Source organism: Danio rerio, chromosome 2, assembly GCF_052040795.2.
Source record: "Danio rerio strain M-AB ecotype USA chromosome 2, GRCz13ab, whole genome shotgun sequence".
In the NCBI taxonomy this organism is placed as follows: Eukaryota; Metazoa; Chordata; class Actinopteri; order Cypriniformes; family Danionidae; genus Danio; species Danio rerio.
In genome coordinates, this window is record NC_141022.1 from 31,792,501 (window position 1) to 31,800,071 (window position 7,571).

Sequence of the window (7,571 nt, forward strand, 5' to 3'; positions counted from 1 at the left end):
TTTCTTATATCTCTGTGTAATTTCTCAACTTCAACATAATATCAGACCTCAATATACAGTAATGTATCAAAAACATTTAGTTAAGTCACTGCAGAAAACACTGGAGTTGAGTAATGCTCAGGGGCTTAATGAGTCTGGGAATGTTATGCAATAGTCTAAAAAACCAATTAGAGATTAGCCCGTTTCACACTTACAAACCTTTCTGGAAAATTATCGGCAATTTTCCAAAAATGTCTGTATGTGTGAACAATTCCTTTTTGAAAATACTGGTAAATTTGCTGGAATGCTGCTCTGTGTGAAGGCTGAAGGAAAATTGCCGGAAAGAGAACGTTAGAACACACGGACGTGAAACTTCTAGTCCAGCCAATCGGAACATTCAGACGCATTCACATTTGTGCTGTTCATGAAAATAATAACCTTTGAGGATTTTTCTAGACTCATTTAGCTGCTAGATGTTAGTCAGATAACATTTATATGTTCCTTCTTAATGCCAACTGTGGAAAAAATTATCGATAAAATGCTTATCATAAACTGCTGTTTGTTTACATTCAAGCTCAGCTTCAGTTGCTTGACGCGTGTGCTCGTGAAGCAGCCAGTGAGCACCAACACACATACATATTATGGACATCTCGACATGCAAAACTGTTTTGCTTTTTGTTTTCATCAAAGTTGTTCACAATACTTATTCATCTACAGAGTTTGTAATGTAGTCAAAGGTTTACAAATACAAGCGCACAGCTGTTTAGAGCTCATTTCTGTTTAATGATGTCAGATTTTACCGATATATTGAATGGATGTGTGAACGGTCGTTTCAGAAAAATTCTGGAATGTGTCCTGTGTGAACAGTGCTTTTTTAAATTTAGTGGTAAAATCGTTATGGGAATTGTCTGGAAATTTACTGGCACACTGTGTGAAAGGAGCTATTGTTTGGATTTAGTATAGCTGTGCTTCTGTTTTGAAAAAAAATCTGTGAAATTTTTTTTTACATATATTCAAATAGAAAATATTTAAATAATCAAGCACTAAAGCTATTTCACAACATTCCAGTTTTTACTGTAGCTTTGATCAAATGACTAAGGCAGCAAATTAGGTTTCTTTCAAAAACATTAAACAGATTCTTTTAGTGGTGTAAAAGAACATTTATGCACACTTATTTACTGCTTCAACAGTTCAAAGTTTTCTCATTCCTACGTTAAATTAATTTAAATGCAATGGACTTTCCCTGTGTTGACAACAGTTTACTCTTTCTTTCTTGATGTTACCCTGAAACTGAAACTTTTTTATCCTGTTTACCAGGATGAGACAGGCTGATTAATCAGCTGTTATGTGGTTTAGGAAAAGCGAGAGAAGATCCTCTTGTTTTCCTCCACCTGCACATGTGTAGATATGGAGGCTGGGAGACAGGCTGGGTGAGGACTCTGTGTCTGATGTCCACCATTATCAATAGTGGCGTTCTCATGTCTGTGTACTTTTGTTCTCTGACAGGTGATTAGCATTGTTTCACTTATCTTCACTTGATGACTGAACAATGGGGCCCTAAAATGGGGAAGATAAATGAAACATAGTTAGCACTACAGGGGGTTCTCCACTATCTAAATCAATCCTAAGCTAAATTTAACTGCTGTTTGGTATGGTTTAAAGAGTAACTTTCCGACCTGGAGGACCTAACTATTAGCCTTGCAAAGCTACATTGTTAATGAGCAAGGCGAAAAAGTTGGTTCATCATTTGTCACTGTCAGCTGGAAACTTTGTAAGTCTAAACCTGCTGCATTTCAGGACATTAGGTGGAAAATGTACGTTTTTGATGTAAAAATTTGTGGCTTTTTTTTACACATAAAAAACAGCATTATGTTTTACAGGTTATATATTTTAATAGTAAATGTTGGCTTAAAAGATGTTAGTTCTTGTCCTTGAATATATTTGGCCAAAATTATCTGAAAAATGAATTGCTAAAAATGCTATTTTAGTTCTGGAAATGATTAAATGGCTAAATTGCTAATGGCTAATTCCTCTGTATACTTTTGTTTCATTACTAATAGACAGCTTGATAAGTGTTAGATAACCATCAAAGGGTCTGACCAAGAAGTTTATAACCTAATTCGTCAGGTATTTATCAACCAGCAAGTACAAACAAAATGGCAGCCATTTTAGTGCACTCAGTGCTTGAATACACTCATTTTCTTTCACTCCTTTAAATGGATCATATTAGTAGGAAATAGCGAATGGATGTTTATGGGGGCAGTTTCAGATATAGTACAGGTATAAAAATTAAGAATTAACTTCAGAAACCATCTTTTGGCTTAATGAGGGATTACAATCATGACTTTTCAGGTGTATACCTCCATCTACTTTATTGGAATATGCAGCTTGGACTTCATAAACTTTAAATTCATTCATTAATCCATTTTCCTTCAGCTTAGTCCCTTTATCAGTGGTCGCTACTGCTAATTTAGTTTATTCAATTCACCTATGCTGCATGTTTTTGGACTGCAGGGGAAACCGGAGCACATGAAATGCCAACTGGCCCAGCCGGGACTCAAACCAGCGACCATCTTGCTAACAACTAACTTTGAAATTTTAAAGTATAATATTAATAATAACAAGATTCTACAATTTTTCCCTATATTTTCTAGGTATTCAACAAATTTCTGTTCTTCCCCTGCTCCTTCTCCTGACAAGCAGACACTATGAGCTACTTTATTTCAAATGTCAGGAGTGTTATGATGCTTTGCTGCCAGTTTGAGGATCCAGTTGAATCACAAGATTTTGCATTTGTTTGTGCACACTTTACAAAATTTCTTAATTAAGTTAATAAAATCCACAGACAGACACAATAAGTGCATTAAGATTTATGTAAACAATAAATGAACAGACAAAAAAAAAAAAAACATGTTTTCCCACTACAGAAGCCTCATGTGTTGATTTTTATGTCTTGCTATTAATTAGGGATTAAAATCTATTTGGTTTCTCACAATTAAAGTCAAATTGATTTTTGCAGTTTAGTGAGTTCATAAACAAATGTGATTTTAAATGTCTGTTTAAATACTTTGTGATTGCTTTTCTTCCATGCACAATGCTTTTAAAGGAAATGTCAGATTAGATCAGTTGATGTGTGCATTGATCATAAATGTGACAAGCATTCACAATGACATGTAAAACACGTAGATTGAGAGTGCATTTGTACTTGGAAAAAAATTACAAGCACTAAAACATTGCGCTTTTGTACCTTTAAATGGCTGAGCCCTACTAAAATGAAAATCCTAGAATTACCCCTGGTTAAAAGTGATTATGTTATTAGCTCTGATTTATATAATCTTATACAAAAACTAACCTTTAACTCCGATCCTGATGAATGCAAATAAGCAGCATCGTTTTGAAGCAATATTTCTGTTTGTTGTGTCAAAGTATTCAGTCTAGCAAGTTTGATTTAGCTGGTTTTGGTAGATCTAAGCTAAGTTCGCTGGCCAATCACCAACAGCATCAGAACTGGAGCCGGCACTTTCAAGGAACTTCAAAAAGAAGGTTCAATGAGAGTGCGCTTTAATCAAGCACATCTCTTAGGAAGCAGTTTGTCAGTAGAGAAACTTTAGTGATGTTAATTTCATGGATAATATTTTACATCAGTTGCCCAATACAAATAACATGATTTATGAGTTGTTTTGAAAACAAATATGGTTGGTTATAAGTGGTCTTAAGAGTAGCATATTATTATATTAGTATTAGCAAAAAATGTTCAATGTTTGCATTGCAGAAACATTTAGGAAATATTTTAGGAAATACTATTGCTATTAAATTAATTACACTGTATGATGTTACATTAATTGTAATGGTGAAAATTACATTTGAGGGCGGCATAGTGCCTCAGTGATTAGCACTGTACCTTCACAGCAATCGACATTTCTGTGTGGAGTTTACATGTTATCCCATTGTTGGTGTGAGTTCCCACACAGTCCAAAGACATGTGGCATCGATGAATTGAACAAACTAAATTGGCCATAGTGAATTTGAGTGTGTGTCTGTGTATGGATAAGATCATGTATAAGTGTTTCCCAGTACTGGGTTGCAGCTGGAATGGCATTTGCTGTGTAAAACATATGCTGAAATAGTTGGTGGTTCATTCCGCTGTGGTGACCTCTGCTAAATCAGAGATTAAGCAGAAGGAAAATAAATGAATAAAAATGGCATTTCATTTGACGATTAAATGCTGTTAAACAATTTTCCTTTTGAATCAATCAAAAATTCTGTTTTATAAATATTGAAATGCTGAAATATTGCAATACCTTAACGCCCCATTCACACAAGGCATCAGCGTCAATGTCAACGCTTCCCATTCACTTTAAGCATTGCCGAACTGAATTGTGGGTCTATTAGTGCTGCTTTAGTGGCATTGCTTGCTGCAGAAGTTGGGAATTTCTCAACTTTTCAAGTCCAAACAAAAGCGTCAGCCAATCAGATCACTTTAAGCAAATACCCTATCTCGAGATCTACCTGAGCTCAAACTCCCCTCTCGCCCTGCAATCGGGAGGGAGCCCCAGGCTCGAGGATCTCATGAGCTCAGGGCTCTCTCCCGGTACAGCATGCCAAACTAGCTTATTATCAATCATCAGCTAAGTGTGAACTCTTGAAACTTCATTGCATGATCGCGTCAGTCAGACACGCCCTCTGTCAAGCGTTAATGCAAAAGCCTTGGCTATTTCTAAATAAGCATTTTTCAGCAATCTTGCGTCCTCGTGTTCTCATGTAACATCATCACAAAAACTACAGACAAAGACTATGTATCAATGCAGACAAAAGAAGAGTCTCAAAGTGTTATTGCAGCTGAAGTGGGAAGTGCAGCATTTTATAAAGCCTTATTATTAAAGTTCAGAGATATAACCTTTTTTCCTCAGGAGTTTCCTTAAATGAGACGGTGAAAGTAAACATTACCATGAATATCTTTATAAAAGCATAAACATATTAGGGTGTTGATTTGCTGAACTTTGTGTTAAAGGTAGTTTTAGTTGTATTGTGCAATGTATATTTGTAAGGTCTTTATGCATAGTATTCATTGTAAAAATAAGAAAAACAATAAATTGTTGTGTGAATGCTGTAATGTTTAAATAATTTTCCATTAAAAATGCTTGAAAGTCATGTGACCATCAGGAAGAACTCAGCATCACATTTCTCAGAGGACTCGCTCTCTGTTCTTGCGGTTTTTTAAGTTCGTTCTTCCAAGGTAACTTGACAAGAACGGTCTCCACAAGAACACAAGTCCATTCCCAGTATTCTTGACATTGAGAAACAGCCCCTGTGTGAATCGAGCATAATGATTAACTGAGTACTTTTTTTGTTCATTATTTTGGACTGAATGTTTTTGTTTCTTGCTTTACTCTCTCTCTCTCTCTCTCTCTCTCTCTCTCTCTCTCTCTCTCTCTCTCTCTCTCCTAGGACTTAATTTTACAAATACAATGTTTATTTATGGTTACAAGTACTCTTTTAAAAAAAGAGAGATTTGTACTTTTTCCAATTTTCTAATCGGCCAGGCAAAATTAGCTATCTGGAAGGCATACAGAGCTGACTTAGAAGATCAGAAAGTTAATGTAATTATTTTGTTTAAAGCTTTTGTAGAATCAAGAATTCGTTTATAACATGAATATTATCGAATGAACAATGACGAATTGAGTTTTGAAAGAAAATGGTGCATTGGCAAGGGTTTTGTATTTGTGGAAGACAACAATATTTTTTTGACTGGGAATAAGATAAAAAAAATTATGGTTTTATGAAATATATTGCTTTTTAAATTGTATATAATGTAAAATAAATAGCATTAAAAGTCAAAGTCTCTCTCTCTCTCTCTCTCTCTCTCTCTCTCTCTCTCTTGTTTACTATCAGCCTACTGTATGGCACGTCTGCCTTAAACCCCTTTAAATCACTTTTGTCTCAGACTAGCAGCAGCAAAAAAAAATTACTCATTAATTTTAAATACATACTGTAACTTAAATAGTAAAATAAAAGTGTGGGTGTCTCTCCAAATACCTGTATTTCACAGTTGGTGACCCAAGGTTGTATTCTAGCAGCATGGCATTTGCAGAATATCATATTTACTTCAGTATTGCCTTTCTTTTCTTACACCTAGCCAAAAGCTATCGACGCATATAACTTGTTAGCATGCGCCTTGTTAGCAAGCTCACAGAAGCAGCCTCCTCAACCTCACCTACACTCGAGGTGTACATTCCGAGTGTATATATCTACGGTAAATAAAAGCACAGCCTCTCTATTTTTGGAATAGATTTTTCAAAGCCTTGTGGATAATATTGTGTTCCAGATCAATTTAGAGAGAAAAATGAACAGCATCACAGAACTGAAGCAAAACAATGCTAGTTCTCTGAGTGACTCCAACCACTCTGCAGCCCAATAATGAAGTGTGAAATTGAACTGTCAGTACTGTGTGATTGTGTGTCTTCTCTTGCCAGAGGGATCACATTGTGGCTGATAAAGCTGCACACAATGCAGGTTCTGACACACGGTCGCAGAGAACATGTCCTCCCAACCTCCACTTATCTGCTCGTCATTTGTGGAGCTCCAGTTGCAGACACACATCTTCTGTCATATCAGACGTGGTAAAAAGGCCGATAATTCAGATGGAGTGAAGATAAACTACCAAGAAACTAAGTGCTAAATGGTGTGTTGATTGGATTTTTTTTCCTTCCCTCATTTCTTCGTGCTCCTCTTGGATTACAGTCACCATAGTTGTCTTAATTGCTGAAAGTAGCTGGTGCCACTGTAGCATAGAGAACAGCTGCCGGAGTTGGTGTAGCACACCGTAACTGCCTACAAGGAAAGGTGCCATATTCATGTAGTTTCCTGATGAGGTGAACATTGCGAGCCTTAATTGGTGATGAATTAATCATTTTGTTGTGCAAACAATATTTATATTCATGTCTTTTCATGTTATTGTTGAAGATGTTTTGTGGGGTCCATTTTTTTCCCTTTTTTACACCTTACTTTAAAAAGTGGCCATGGTTTATTATTTATTTATTTTTTTAAGCCAAGAAGAACAAATCAACAGAAAAAATCAGTTACCAGGTTACCAGGATTCCTTGATGTACATGGTGAATAATTGTGAATGGACTTGCCCAAATGGACACTTAACTTTTTATGCTGTTTTGTAACTGTGTTTTATTTTGTACATTAGAGTTTTGTTACTGTACATATAATTTTGATAAATAATGTATTATAATTTATTGTATTATGTAAATTTTATGATTGTGTTTAGATAATGTATGAATGGCACATGTGTGAATGCCTTCTCTACATTGTAATATCTATATAGTATATGCTTATAAATACTGTATATAGATAAGTATATACACTCACCGGCCACTTTATTAGGTACACCTGTGCTTGTTAACACAAATTTAAATCAGCCAATCACATGGCAGCAGCTTAATGCATTTAAGCATGTAGACATGGTCAAGACAGTCTGCTGCAGTTTAAAGTGAGCATTAGAATGGGGAAGAAAGGTGACTTAAGTGACATTGAATGAGGTATGGTTGTTGGTGCCAGACAGGCTGGTATGAGTATTTCAGAAA

The 7,571-nt window shown here is 35.6% G+C and overlaps 1 long non-coding RNA gene across 1 annotated transcript in view; it reads left to right on the top strand.

Moving 5' to 3' along the window:
* LOC147846379 (uncharacterized) overlaps nt 1–7,344 on the top strand; it is a 22,242-nt gene extending 14,898 nt beyond the window's left edge. Inside the window, exon 3 of the long non-coding RNA XR_015478550.1 lies at nt 6,453–7,344. This is a non-coding gene — a long non-coding RNA (uncharacterized LOC147846379). The remainder of the gene's footprint in view (nt 1–6,452) is intronic.
* The last annotated feature ends 227 nt before the right edge of the window (nt 7,345–7,571 follow it).